This window comes from Primulina huaijiensis, chromosome 6, assembly GCF_012295235.1.
Source record: "Primulina huaijiensis isolate GDHJ02 chromosome 6, ASM1229523v2, whole genome shotgun sequence".
In the NCBI taxonomy this organism is placed as follows: Eukaryota; Viridiplantae; Streptophyta; class Magnoliopsida; order Lamiales; family Gesneriaceae; genus Primulina; species Primulina huaijiensis.
In genome coordinates, this window is record NC_133311.1 from 5647814 (window position 1) to 5662305 (window position 14492).

Sequence of the window (14492 nt, forward strand, 5' to 3'; positions counted from 1 at the left end):
ACTCGAGAAATGAGACTGTTCATGCTGAGCATTTGAGAATTGTGTTGTATACATTAAGAAATGAGCAACTGTATGCTAAACTGTCAAAGTGTGAGTTTTGGCTGAGACAGGTTGTCTTCTTGGGTCATATCATATCTGGAGACGGTATTTCTGTTGATTCGAGTAAAGTTGAAGCTGTGATCAGTTGGCCGAGACCGATACCCAGTTGACACAGAAGAATACTCAGTTGACACAGAAGAATACCTTTCGACACAGAAGAATACCTTTCGACGATTTATTAAAGATTTCTCCAGTATTGCGAAACCGATTACCCAGTTGACACAGAAGAATACTCCATTTGTGTGGTCTGAAGATTGTGAGTCTAGTTTCTTAGAATTGAAGAGACGACTAACCAGTACTCCAGTGTTGACGATACCTTCAGGTACGGGGGATTTCGTTGTATATTGTGATGCATCGCACAGAGGGGTAGGATGTGTTCTTATGCAGCGACAGCATGTTATTGCCTATGCTTCGAGACAGTTGAAGCCACACGAGACTCGATACCCAATTCATGATCTTGAATTGGCGGCTATCGTCTCTGCACTGAAGATATGGCGACACTATCTCTATAGTGAGAAATTTGAGATCTACTCTGATCACAAAAGCATGAAGTATCTATTTTCTCAGTCAGAGTTGAACATGAGACAGCGTAGATGGCTCGATTTATTGAAGGATTTCGATTGTGAAATCAAATACTATCCAGGGAAGTCGAATGCAGCAGCGGATGCTTTGAGTCGAAAGGTATGTTCGTTATCCTTGTCGACGATAGGTGTTTCGAATATGATAGAAGATTGTTGCTTTTCTGGATTAGCATTTGATACAGATAGTAGGCCGTTGCAACTTGCCACTATTCAGTGTGAACCAGATTTGATTGCTCGCATCAAAGAGGCACAAAGAACCGATCGAAGTGTTCAGAAGTCGATTGATATGGTAAGATCAGGACATATTTCTGAGTATCAGGTACGTGATCATGTGTTGTTTGTGAATAACCGTCTTGTAGTGCCAGATGTTTCAGATTTAAAACAGCAGATACTTTCAGAAGCGCACTGTAGTCGGTTCAGTATTCATCCTGGTGGCAGGAAGATGTACAATGATCTGAAAACACAATTCTGGTGGAAACAGATGAAGACAGATATTGCAGAGTTTGTGTCTAAGTGCTTGAATTGCCAACAGGTGAAGGCCGAAAGAAAGAAGCCCGGAGGGTTACTTCAGAGTTTAGCTATTCCTGACTTGAAATGGTATCACATTTCCATGGATTTCGTCACGAAGTTACCATGATCATCCCGAGGCTGCGATGCGATTTTGGTTGTGATAGATAGATTGACCAAATCCGCATGCTTCATTCCGTACAAGATGACGTACATATATGATCAGATGGCCGAGATATATGTCCGAGAAGTGGTCAGATTACATGGTGTGCCGAAGTCGATCGTATCCGATCGTGATCCACGATTCACTTCACACTTTTGGCACAGTCTACAGCAGGCTCTAAGTACGACTTTACACTTGAGTACTGCTTACCATCCCCAGACAGACGGACATTCAGAGCGGACTATCCAGACTTTAGAAGATATGCTGAGGGCTGTAGTACTAGATTTTTGTACTAGTTGGCAAGATTCACTCCATCTTTGTGAATTCTCGTACAACAACAGCTATCAAACGAGCATTGAGATGGTACCGTTTCAGGCATTATACGGGAAGAAGTGCAGATTTCCGCTGTATTGGGATGACATCTCAGAGGTACCAGACTTAGGGCCAGATATGATTCGTGAGATGACTGAAAAAATAAAGATAATTCAGAAGCGATTGAAGACGGCACAAGATAGACAGGCGAAGTACGCGAACATCAGACGTAGACCGTTAGTATTTGAACAAGGAGACAGAGTATTTTTGAAGATTTCTCCTTTCAGAGGTGTTGTCAGATTTGGCAAACGTGGGAAGTTGTCTCCAAAATACATCGGTCCATATGAGATTCTTGAGAAGATTGGCGATCGAGCATATCGACTTGCTCTTCCTCCTTCTCTATCTGGGATACATGACGTCTTTCATGTATCGATGTTACGTAGATATATGCCAGATAGTTCTCATGTCATTGAGCCTGAAGAAGCCGATCTAGATCAAACTTTGAGTTACGTTGAGCAGCCGATTCAGATTCTTGATTAATAAGAGAAACAACTAAGAACGAAGACTATTCCATTAGTGAAAGTTCAGTGGAGTCGTCATGGTACTGAAGAAGCGACTTGGGAAACAGAATCAGAGATGAGACAGAGATATCCAGAAATATTTGCATGATGTGAGGATTTATTCAGTTTGATTATCTTGCTTTTATACACGTTTTGAGTGATTGCCTGAGATTTCGGGGACGAAATCATATCTTAGAGGGGGAGAAATGTCATGCCCGAGATTTTTATCCTGTTAATCTGATACTATTTATTGATTCATTGATATGATTATAGATAGAGCACGTCGAACTTGGATTGGAGTTATTGAGATGTAATTATGTGCGAGGACAGAAGGTCTCGCGCATATGCGTGGCTGGTGGGCGCGCATATGCGCGAGCTTAGTGATTCCAAGAGTTGCCGAGACGAAGGTCTCGCGCATATGCACTACAAGAGGCGCGCATATGCGCGAGATGTCCAGAGAGTGGGCGCATATGCGCCGAGAAGGGGCGCGCATATGCGCCAGCAGATTACATTGTTATATGCCGAGACAGTAGGTCTCGCGCATATGCGCCGGTTGAGGTCGCGCATATGCGCGAGACGTGCAGACCAAATAATAAGCCATGTGTACTTTACATGCAATATATAGGTTACCAAAGTTATTCTTCTTCAGAATTTCATCCGAGGAGCTCTGAGAAATCCTTCAGCATTTTCATCTTCAACACTTGGTTGTGAAGAATCCAACCATCCGATTTTCGATCCGAGACTAGATTCGTGCTCCTCTCTTCAATAGCTTCAAAAGGATGTAAGTGTTATTACTTTTCAGCATGTTTTGAAGTTGAGATGGTTGGGGAAATCAGAGTTTGATTGCTATTAATTGTTCTTGTGATTATTGGGAACGTTTATTCGCAACCGGATCGATGAAATGGTACCTTATGCAATTGTTGTGAATTTCATCATATATTGATTGAATTGAATAGATTTTGACATGCTGGAATTAGAATTGGGATGATATGATCTTGCTTATGAGTTGTTGAGCTTGTTGTTGGCATTACCGGTATCGAAATATTATGTCGTTATGCCGTCGAAATGTACTGAGATTGAATATTAATCCGTATATGTATTGCTTGAAGTTAGAGATTGATATGGTGCATTGTATATATGTCATTTCAGATTGGGTTTGACAGATTCGATACCAAGAATACGAGACTTCGACTTGTTCAAACCGAGACTACGACAAGAAAGGTATAATTCATATTGATTCGGGGAGATATAACTCGAATTAGATCTGATTTGAGTTTCCCAAAATCACATACTAGATTGTTATCTTTTTATATGTTGATGCTTTGTTTANAAGGTATAATTCATGTTGATTCGGGGAGATATAACTCGAATTAGATCTGATTTGAGTTTCCCAAAATCACATACTAGATTGTTATCTTTTTATATGTTGATGCTTTGTTTATAGATTTATATTCAAGCATTTAAGATAGGAAAGTCATTGGCAGACTTGCCAAGCTAGACGTTCGGTGATATCGACGCATAGGAGCAGAATTGACTCCGATTGTAGATATTCGATACAGACATGACCGAAGTCTAGGAATAAGACGTACCGTCACCCCGATTGGGAGGGTAGGTGGCAGACTGTGACGTCTTATTCACACCGGGATCCCTAGAGTTAGAGTCGAGTCGAGTCAAGATATGATTTCGATTTCATTTGCATGCTGATATTGATTTGGTTTCATAGATTTTGGAACCTATTGCCATTGATTCTATTCCTGATAGTATGCTTCATGAATCATATTGTGTATATGAATGTGTTCCATGTTTTATACTGGAATTTGTTCTCACCGGAGTATCCGGCTGTGGTTGTGTCTGTATGTGTGCATGATCACAGGTGGGACAGGATCAGGGTCGAGACAAAGATGAGAGATCGAGATAGCGTGGAGATTACAGGCGTAGAAGATCACTAGTGGTTTCTTACTAGACATGTATTGAATTTCTAAACACTAGTATGTTAATTGTAGTGGAACATGTGAATGTTATTCGGAGTTGAATAAGATGACAGTATTTTTATATGATTTCTTGTGCTGGTTTATATACATTTGAATAAATGTTAAAAGCAAAATTTTGACCCACATTTTCTAGCAAAGATCCAATTAATCCCAAAGATAATCGAGTTAGAGCCCGGGTCCCCACAAATTCGCGAATTACTTGTTAGGGAAGCACATGAGGGTGGTTTGATGGGACACTTTGGTGTGGCAAAAACTTTAAGTGCATTGCATGAACATTTCTATTGGCCACACATGAAGCGTGATGTTGAGCGTGTTTGTGATAAGTGCATAACTTGTAGACAAGCTAAGTCTAGGACACAACCACATGGATTGTATACACCACTTCCTGTTCCTAGTGAGCCTTGGGTTGACATTTCTATGGACTTTGTTTTGGAGTTGCCTAGGACTAAGAAGGGGAGGGATTCGATATTTGTTGTTGTTGATAGATTCTCTAAGATGGCACATTTCATTGCTTGTCACAAAACTGATGATGCTTCAAACATTGCGGATGTGTTCTTTAGAGAAGTCGTTAGGTTGCATGGCATGCCTTGGACTATTGTTTCTGATCGTGATGTTAAATTCTTAAGTTACTTTTGGAAAACATTGTGGGCTAAACTTGGCACAAAATTGTTGTTTTCTACCACGTGTCATCCTCAAACGGATGGACAAACTGAGGTTGTTAATAGAACGTTAGGAACACTTTTGCGTGCTATTCTTAAAAAGAACTTAAAGAATTGGGAAGAATGTTTACCATTTGTTGAGTTTACTTATAATCGTTGCGTGCATTCTACTACCAATTATTCGCCGTTTGAACTTGTTTATGGTTTTAATCCTTTGACTCCATTGGATTTGATGTCTTTACCTGTGAGTGAAAGGTTAAACATGGATGGCAAGAAGAAAGCGGAATTTGTTAGGAGCTTGCATGAAAAGGCCAAGGCCAACATTGAGAAGAAGAATGAGCAATACACCAAGCAAGCCAACAAGGGGAAGGAAAAAATGGTGTTTGAAAAGGGTGATTGGGTATGGCTACACATGAGGAAGGAAAGGTTTCCTGAGAAACGACGTTCCAAGCTACTACCGAGGGGTGATGGGCCATTTCAAGTCCTCGAAAGGATCAATGACAATGCTTACAAACCTGATCTACCAGGTGAGTATAACGTTAGTTCTACTTTTAATGTTAGTGATCTTTCTTTGTTTGATGTAGGTGATGAACAAGATTTGAGGACAAAGCCTTTTCAAGAAGGGGAGGATGATGCGAACATGGGTGGTCAAGCTCCAAGGAAAGCGTGGGATCCTTTAGTGTTGCCGGAGGGACCAATCACGAGAGGACGGCTAAAGAAATTCAAAGAGGCACTAGAAGGGCTTATGAGCAATAAAGAAGGACATACAAGCAAGGTGCAGAGTGCTGAAGGGTTCGTGATGCATGGGAGTAAGTTTGGGAGTCATAAGAACACCATTCAAGTGATGAACGAAGAAAACATCCAGAATGACCCGCGTCCGAGCAGTAAAATACTACCGCCCGAGCGCCAAACATACTGAACAAGAGGTGATTTCCAGAACACTCGGCGCTCGAGCGGTCATTTTCTACCGCCCGAGCGCGAATAGCCAGAAGACCTGGCGCTCAAGCGGTCAAATTCTGCCGCCCGAGCGCGCCTGCTGCGAGAAGAAAATCTAGTTTCCTTGTTAAGAATCCTAATTATCTTGGTAACTTGATTTTGAGTATCTTTTAGATTGTACACAATATTATGGACGAAAATTTGAACATTATTCACATTATTATTATTGAGTTTATCAAAGTTTTTGAGTTTTCTCTCAACTTTCAAGGCTTTAGCTTTATTTTCAAAAATCAAACTTATCAAAGTTTTAACTTTGTGGCATTTGTCGATCGTTTCTTGTGCGGATTGTCAAAGACGAGTTCTTTGAAGGTTCGATTAAGTTTCGATTGTTTCTTTTGTGATTGTTTATTACTAAACCGCGTCGTTTTGGGGTGAATATCACGTAATTGCTTGAATCAAAAGATCGGGACATCGTAACAACGATCCTTGTTCGTTATAGAATTGAGGACGTGATTCATATTTAATCGCGTTTGCTTTTCATCGTACGAGGGTTGACATCACATAGGAACACTATTCAAGTGATGAATGAAGAGGAGTCCAGAAGCATCGGCGCCCGAGCGCCCCACTTACTGTCCAAGAAGCAAATGTCCAGAACCCTTGGCGCTCGAGCGGTAAGATTTGACCGCCCGAGCACGAGCCTGCGAGGAGGAAATCTAATTTCCTAGTTTAGAGTTTTGATTGTTTAGGTAACTAGATTTTCCATATCTTATTTATTTGTAAACATATATGCACAAAAATTTTGAACACAATGGAGATTTTTAGTATTGATAGAATTCATTGTTCTTGAGCTTTTCTCTCAAACAATTATAGCTTTTGCTTTGTTTTCAAAATCAAACTTATCAAAGTTTATACTTTGTAGCGTTTGTCGATCGTTATTACGCGGATTGTCAAAGACAAGTTTTTTGAAGGTTCGTTCGAGTGTCGAGTGTTTTCTTGTGATTATTTGTTCATAGCTTTTCATTGTTTAGAGGTGAATATCACGTAATAATTGATTTAAAAGTTTGGGACAACAACAATGATTCCTTGTTCGTTATTGAATTGAGGGCACGATGCTGAATTAATCGTGTTTGCTATACTTACGTACGTGGATTCACATCTTAGAGGGCGAAGAAGGATTGACCTTAATGTAATGGTCCGTGCGCAACGTCGGATCACTGCTTTCTCTTAACTATATATTAGAGTAAGCAAGCTTTTTGAATCCTATCTTTCTAGCCTATGCCTCTCCCCTTCTACTACCCTGAGACGAAAGCATTGGGACCTCTACTTGCTAGCCCGAGATTTCTAAATATAATAATTTGGACTGTAAGACAAAATAGCGACTGCTACAAAGCAATGTTGTTGGATATGGTTGAAACATGCTTCCCATAAAAGGAAAATATGATCAATAGAAAGAGTGAGACCCGCTAGAAAGCAATGTTTTAGAGTTACACCTGGTAAAAAAACAAATAAGAAGGTCTTTCTTCGAGAGAACTCCAGCGTGCAGTTCAGCCAATTTTCATTCAAGCGGTGAGACTGACATTTATTCAGCAAAGAAAGGTTGTTGGATATAGTTGAAACATGCTTCCCATAAGAGAAAAATATGATCAATAGAAAGAGTGAGACCCGCTAGAAAGCAATGTTTTAGAGTTACGCCTGGTAAAAAAACAAATAAGAAGGTCTTTCTTCGAGAGAACTCCAACGTGCAGTTCAGCCAATTTGCATTCAAGCGGTGAGACTGACATTTATTCAGCAAAGAAAGGGGAAGTGGGAAGAGTTGGCCTTGTGTTCCAGCCATCGCCAGGGTCTAACAGCAGAAGGGACAAATGATCGGGAATATTATTGAGGAGAGTGATAAAGGTACAGAGGGGTCAAGATCTCTATAGACTTCCCAGGGTGGTGGGGAAGTGGTCGAGTGTTCCATCACTTGTCCCCTCTTGTATTCCTCTCTTGGGTGTTCGGTATCTTGTCTTTCTATCAATGCATCTACAGCCGTTCGGAACAGAGGTTCACCCCCGCTTATTAGAGAGGGTATCTACGATTCAAAGGTTGCCCGGGGGGGGGGGTAAAATCTGTACTGCTAATACTTATTTACAACCGGTCCTAAAACACCTGTAAAAGTCCGCTTGGAATGTCGAAATATATTAATTTTTTTATGTATGAAGTCTCCAACCGGCTTGCTTGGCATTCTGCCATCTCTCTTGGTCCTTCTGAGGGGAACAGAAGAGATTGGGTGGTAGCAATCAGGTCCGAGATGGGGACCAGAATTAGACGTGAAAGGGAGAAGCCAGAGATGATATTCATTATATGTGCCTCTCGGGGCTAGGCGTAGCAACAAACGAACGAATAAGGGTAAGAGGGCCACTCGGATCGGATTCAAGGACTGGTGCAAAAGGAGATTGATCGATCGAGAACTTGGATCCAGGTCATTGTTCCGCTCGTTCGTACTCCTTGATGGATGGGAAGAAGATTGCTTGAGGTCAGCCGACAGACGCGAGTTTGGGACAAAGAGATGTCTGGGTTGATATCTGCGCCTTAGCATCATAAGAGATAAGAGGTAGGGTTGGTGATGCAAACACGGGTGGTCGAGCGCCAAGGAAAGCATGGGATCCTTTGGAGTTTCTGGAGGGACCAATCACGAGTGGAAGACTGAAGAAGTTCAAGGAGGCACTACAGGGAGTCATGACCAAGCAAGAATGGGTCGTGATGCATGGGAGTACGTTTGGTGGCCAAATGAACAGTATTCAAGTCTCTATTGATGGACCGAGGCTACACGGACCCCAGCACGGAACTGTACACGGGGTCCGTATCCATTACCATCGAGAATGAAGAAATCCAGTGTGTACACAGACCCGAGCACGGACCTGTACACGGGCTCCGTGTCCGATACATCCGAGATGGAGAATTCCAGTGCCTACACGGACCCCCTTCCGGACCTCTACATGGGGTCCGTGTACCAGGCGGTTTGCCAGATTTTGTTCCTTCTTTAGTGTTTTAATTATTTTGGCAACTAGATATTGTTATCTCTTAATGATATGTAAACATATTTAGACGAAAATTAACACACAATTCAGAAATTATTGAGTTTTATACAAATTTTTTGAGTTTTTCTCTCAAAACCTTTGCAAGGCTTTGCTTTGTTTTCGTCAAAAATCAAACTTATCAAGATTCGTTCTTGTGGCTTTTGTCGATTGATTTCATACGGATTGTCAAAGACAAGTACTTTGAAGGTTCGTCTGTTTCTCATTTGTTTTATCGTGAATATTTGTTGCTAAGTTTTCTAATTTAGAGGTGAATATCACAAACCATATTTGATTCAAAAGATCAGGACAACAACTTATGTCCTTGTTCGTTATTGAATTGAGGGCGCGATTCATATTTAATCGTGTTTGCTTTTCTTACGCACGTGGATTCATATCATTTTGTATCAGAGCTTAGGTTCATTGAATTCAAGTAAGTTTATCACGTTAATATCTTGCTCTATTATCAGATCTGTCATCTTTTCGTTCCTTTTTCAGATCTATTGTTTTGGTATATCGTTCTTCTTCAGTTTCTGAAATTTTGGTGAAACTTTTGTTGGTATTTTCGAGTTTTACTAAGTCTTAGAGTAAAAAAAATTAAAAAATAAAAATACAAAAATTCCGAAAATTCACCATTATTTCTTTTTGATATTTTGTTCTATTCTTTTTTGTGTGTCATATACAAGTGCCTCACATAGTCAAAAAAAATAATATTTACCTTCAAATTTCTAGTCTACGCAGTCCAAATGAATCGATCACAATTGTTCACGAGTTTGATTTGATTGTTTGATATACGCAAATACAAAGCTTGAGCACCTTGAGGGAACTCTCGAATTTGAGTGAAAATACTTGAGTGCGAGTGAATTTCTTTGGAGTGAACGGTGAGTATTTGTTGTGAGCAAAAAAAAAATAAGAGAGGAGAGACGAGCAAACTTTCTTTGTAGTGACCGTGAGCATTTGGGTGAGGAATATTTTGTTTTCTACTAACGTTTTCCTGCAGGTACAAATCTAAAAATTTAAATGGGGAGGGAGGTAGGAGATAGTTCGAACCCGGGGTTGTCTAAAGTTCAAATGGACGCATTGTTTGGGCATTTCGTAGGATGATGAAGGTAGAGTTGGAGCCATTACATAAGCGGTTGGATAGGCTTGAAGTTAGTACTAGTGGAGATAAATCTAAGCCTAAAGATTTGGGTAGGAAAGAAGAAGAGGAAGAGTATGATTTGGGAATGGATGAGGAGAGCCAAAATTAGAATTAGGGTAGGAATGGGAGAGGTAGAGGATTTGGTAAAGGCAGAAGGGAAGACGTATGGGGTAGATATGATGGGAATAGGGAAGATGTGATACGATCCCGCCCACGAGATCTTTGATTTGTCCCGATCTTTGAAACAAGTAATTGATAGGTGTGATAATCGCCTCGAGATCACGCGGCCTAGCAACAATTAATCAACGATAGGAACAATCGCGTTCAAGAGAACCTCCAAAGAACCCGTCCTTGGCAACCCTCATGATATTCGATTGACAAACGCCACAAAAGACAAATCTTTTGATAAGTTTGATTTGATACGACGCAAAAGTTATAACGAAACTTAAGCTTGTGGATTTGAGAGAATTCGCAATGTCAAGATTTCATAAAAGAAGAAAAATTATCAATGTTGTTTTTTCAAACAATAAAATTCGTCTATATATTGATACCAAATCAAAAGATACGAAATCTACTTGCCAAGATAATAAAAACTCTAAAATAGAAAAAAATTTGCGCCCAAACGTGTCGGACACGGACCCCGTGTAGGCCTCCGGGTAAGGGTCCGTGTATGTTCGGCCAAATTACTCTCCGGGAAAACAATGGACACGGACCTCGTGTACAGGTCCGTGCTCGGGTCCGTGTAGGCTCGGGATTTATCTTCCTCAAGTGTAATGGACACGGACCCCGTGTACGAGTCCGTGCTCGGGTCCGTGCAGCCTCGGTTCTTCAAAATAATGCTTGAATAATGTTCCTTTGGCCCCAAACGTACTCCCATGCATCACGAACCTTGGACATCCTTGGACCTCTTCCTTGAACTTCTTTATTCGCACGTCATGCCCGGCCAGATTCATATCAAGATGGTAACATGTGTAGCATTAAGATGAAAATTCCATCGTTTCTTGGGAAATCTGACCTGGAGGCATATTTAGAGTGGGAAAAGAGGGTAGAGTTTGTGTTTGAATCTCACCACTACTCCGAGCAAAAGAAGGTTAGGTTGGTGGTGGTGGAATTTCTAGACTATGCTCTCATTTGGTGCGATCAACTAGTGACCACTTGGAGGAGGTATAATGAGAGACCCATTGAAACTTGGGATGAGATGAAGAGGGTCATGAGGAAGAGGTTTGTACCCAATCACTACTATAGGGAGATGTTTAAGAGGCTACAAACTTTGAGGCAAGGGGTAAAGAGTGTTGAAGACTACTATAAAGAGATGGAAGTGGTCATAATTACGGCCAATATTGAGGAGGATAGTGAGGCGACCATGGATTGTTTTCTTTGTGGTTTGAAAAGGGAAATTCAAGATTAAGTGGAGCTTAGGCACTACTTGGATCTAGACGAGATGGGGCAAATGGCCATAAAGGTGGAGCAACAACTCAAAAGGCGAGGAGTTGGCCGCACCAACCAAATTGGGGGTTCGTCATCTTCTTGGTGACCAAGTGTGGCAAAACGTGAAGAAGGTAGAGTAATGACCAAACTCAAGATTGAAACCAAACAAGAGGCGCCTAAACAAGGAGTGCATGGTAAATCTGAAATTCCTTCTAATCGAAAGGGAGATGTTAAATGTTTTAGGTGTCAAGGGTTAGGTCATATTTCTAGTGAATGTTCTAATAAAAGGGTAATGATTTTAAATGACTATGGTGAGTATGAATCTCATAGTGAGGGTGATGATGATGATGATGATGATGAGATGCCTGCATTAGAGGATCATGACGAGGGTTATGAGGCGGTTGTAGGTGAAGCACTAGTGACTACGCGAATCATGAGTGCCCAAGTCAAGGAGGAGGAGACTAACCAAAGAGAGAACATGTTCCATACTAGGTGTTTTGTAATAAAAAAGTTTGCAATCTAATCATAGATGGGGGGAGTTGTACTAATGTGGCAAGTGTTGAGATGGTGGAGAAATTGGGTTTACCTACATTAAAGCATCATCAACCATATAGACTTCAACAATGATTGTGCGGAGGTGAAGGTTACAAAACAAGTTCTAGTGCCTTTTGCTATTGGGAAGTATGTGGATGAGATCTTGTGTGATGTGGTACCCATGCATGCATGTCATATCTTGTTGGGTAGACCTTGGCAATATGATAGGCGGGTGACACATGATGGGTTCAAAAATAGGTACTCCTGTGTATTGAAGAAGGAAACCATTGTATTACTTCCTTTGTCCCCAAAGCAAGTATTGGAGGACCACTTGAAAAAAAAGAAGAGAGAAGGGACCGAAAAAAAGAGTGAACTAAAAAGTGAGATAGCCTTTGAGAACTAAAATGAAATGGCTGAGAAAAAGTGATAAAAAGAGTGAGATAGCCATACAAAAGAAAAATCAGAGGAAAGAAAATGAGGGGAAAGAAAATGAGAGGAAAGAGACCAAGAAAAAAACATATATGGCCCAAAAGAGTAAGTTGAAGCAATTGATGCACACACATGAACCACTTGTGTTGATTCTTTATAAAGAGATCCTCTTTAACACAAGTGATATAGCCGAGTCCCTTCCGAGCATTGTTGTTTCACTTTTGCAGAAATTTGATGATATATTTCCGGAGGAGCTACCTGAAGGGCTACCACCATTGAGGGGGATTGAGCACCAAATTGATTTGGTACCTGGGAGTGCTTTGCCAAATCGTCCAGCTTATAGGAGCAATCCGGAGGAGACTATGGAGCTTCAACGACAGGTAAGTGAGTTGTTAGATAGAGGTTTTATGCGTGAGTCCATGTCACCTTGTGCTGTACCTGTTTTACTAGTTCCTAAGAAAGATGGCTCAAGGCATATGTGTGTAGATTGTAGGGCAATCAATAACATATCCATTAAGTATAGGCATCCCATACCTAGACTAGATGGTATTTTAGATGAATTGCATGGTGCTTGTGTCTTTAGCAAAATTGATTTGAAGAGTGGATATCACCAAATTAGGATGAGTGAAGGTGATGAGTAGAAAACTACTTTTAAAACCAAATACGGGTTATATGAGTGGATGGTCATGCCTTTTGGCTTAACTAACGCTCCTATCACCTTTATAAGATTAATGAATCATGTCTTGCGTGCATACATAGGAATATTTGTTGTGGTTCACTTTTATGATATCCTAGTGTATAGCAAAAACTTGGATGAGCATTTTAATCACTTGAGACTTGTGCTAATCACACTAAGGGCTGAAAATTTTATATGCTAACTTAAAGAAATGTGATTTTTGTACAAGCAAACTTGTCTTCCTTGGGTTTGTGGTAAGCTCACAGGGGATACAAGTGGATGAAGACAAGGTAAGTGCTATTCGAGATTGGCTTGCGCCTACTACTGTTGGTCAAGTCCGGAGCTTTCATGGTCTTGCAAGCTTTTATAGGAGGTTTGTAAAGGATTTTTGCACACTTGCAGCACCGATGACGGCGGTAATCAAAAAGAACGTTCCATTCCATTGGGGCGAGGAGCAAGATAAGTCTTTTAATCTTATTAAGCAAAAATTAATTAATGCTCATTTACTTGTTTTACCTGATTTAGCTAATACCTTTGAAATTGAATGTTATGCTTCAGGTGTAGGTATTGGTGGAGTCTTGATGCAAGGGGGTCGACCGGTGGCATACTTTAGCGAGAAACTCAATGGAGCCGCCCTGAACTATCCCACGTATGATAAGGAGTTCTACGCACTTGTGAGTACTCTAGAGACGTGGCAGCACTACTTGAGGCCTAAGGAGTTTGTGATTCATACGGATCATGAATCCCTAAAGCACCTTAAGGGGCAACAAAAGCTGAACAAGCATCATGCCAAGTGGGTGGCATTCATAGAGACATTCCCCTATATAATCAAGTACAAACAAGGTAAGGAGAATGTGGGGACCCGGACGCTAATTCATTTCTTAATCATTCTTGGGAATAATTGGATCAATTAAATAAATTGGGTCTAAATTTTTTTTTTTAAAATACCATGCGGAACATAATGTAATCAATCTGATATACATATCACAGGTTAAAAGTACAAGTCTTGTACAACATAGATCCATATCAAACTAGGGTTCAACAACTACATATCAAGTGATGAAACCTATTCTACTGCTGGGTCCGAATCTCCACGCTAATCTTTTTTCTCTCATCCTCTTCTTGACCCTGATCCTGTCCCACCTGTTTTCATGCACACATACAGACACAACAACAGCCGGATAACTCCGGTGAGAATATTCTCAGTATAAACAATGTGTACATGCAATCATATGAATCGATATAAAAGCATGCAACAGATATCAATTAATCTGAAAGAAATGAATCAATACAAAACTGTAAGAAAACTCGTAACTCAACCTCTCAGACTCAACTCATTTCTAATCTAGGGATCCCGATTCTTGGACATTGGCATAAGATACCGAATCTCTGCAATAGAAGCCGATCCACTCCTACGCAA